We start from the raw sequence: 1,275 nt of genomic DNA, 5'->3' as shown, positions 1-1,275 counted from the left end.
CAGCGTGTCCTTTAAGACAGTGTGTCCTTTAAGACAGTGTGTCCTTTAAGACAGTGTGTCCTTTAAGACAGCGTAACGCGTGTCCTTTAAGACAGTCTAACGCGTGTCCTTTAAGACAGCGTAAAGCGTGTCCTTTAAGACAGCGTAACGCGTGTCCTTTAAGACAGCGTAACGCGTGTCCTTTAAGACAGTGTGTCCTTTAAGACAGTGTGTCCTTTAAGACAGTGTGTCCTTTAAGACAGTGTGTCCTTTAAGACAGTGTGTCCTTTAAGACAGTGTAACGCGTGTCCTTTAAGTTAAAGTAATAAAAGAATAAATTGTCTCTTTTCTCTAAATCGGTTTAAATCAAGGACATTTCAGAACATGTTTGATAAAGAGCCAGTCGCACCTCAGGGTTTATGAAGTCCAAGAATGTTTCTCCAAATATTCAAAATCATCTGCAAAACAAAACCAGCGTTTAACGTTTCACGTAGACAACGATTCTTTTCATATTTGATTTTCTGGCTTTATATGAAATGAGACAAAAAGACATGATTTGTGTCATTTCCTCTTCAGAAACTCGGGCTTGTCGGGCCAGAGGTGCACTTTGACTTCAGATTGAGTCAGAGCCCAGTGCGAGTCATCACAGAGAGGAACAGGACGAGTCTGGAGAGTTTCAACAGAAGATTCTCAGAACCACGTCACAGTTGAGTGTTTTTGTGGCTCGGAGGGAGAGGACTTTCTAACCAGGATTAATCAAACTAATGTGAATGAAGATAATTGTACTCTAGCTGTGTTTGTGACGGGGGAAATGTCAGAGCAGGCTTTAAAGACTCAATTTACTATGATATGTGTCCTTTAAGTCAGTGTAACGCGTGTTCTTTAAGTCAGTGTGTCCTTTAAGACAGTGTGTCCTTTAAGACAGTGTGTCCTTTAAGACAGTGTGTCCTTTAAGACAGCGTAACGCGTGTCCTTTAAGACAGCGTAACGCGTGTCCTTTAAGACAGCGTAACGCGTGTCCTTTAAGACAGTGTGTCCTTTAAGACAGTGTGTCCTTTAAGACAGTGTGTCCTTTAAGACAGTGTGTCCTTTAAGACAGCGTAACGCGTGTCATTTAAGACAGCGTAACGCGTGTCCTTTAAGACAGTGTAACGCGTGTCCTTTAAGACAGTGTGTCCTTTAAGACAGTGTGTCCTTTAAGACAGCGTAAAGTGTGTCCTTTAAGACGGCGTAACGCGTGTCCTTTAAAACAGTGTGTCCTTTAAGACAGCGTAACGCGTGTCCTTTAAGACAGTG

The 1,275-nt window shown here is 42.4% G+C and overlaps 1 non-coding gene across 1 annotated transcript; it reads right to left on the bottom strand.

Annotated features, from left to right (window-relative positions):
- Positions 1-544: 544 nt before the first annotated feature.
- Positions 545-635, bottom strand: LOC140358866 (small nucleolar RNA SNORD88). The gene has a single exon (XR_011926748.1). It is a non-coding gene; the product is annotated as a small nucleolar RNA SNORD88 (small nucleolar RNA).
- Between the last annotated feature and the right edge of the window lie 640 nt (positions 636-1,275).

The sequence above is a fragment of the Eucyclogobius newberryi genome, unplaced genomic scaffold, assembly GCF_026437365.1.
Source record: "Eucyclogobius newberryi isolate DKJ021-1_F unplaced genomic scaffold, fEucNew1.0.hap1 SCAF_13, whole genome shotgun sequence".
NCBI lineage: Eukaryota > Metazoa > Chordata > Actinopteri > Gobiiformes > Gobiidae > Eucyclogobius > Eucyclogobius newberryi.
Note: the sequence above shows the minus strand (reverse complement) of the source record. Positions and strands in the feature narration are given on the sequence as shown.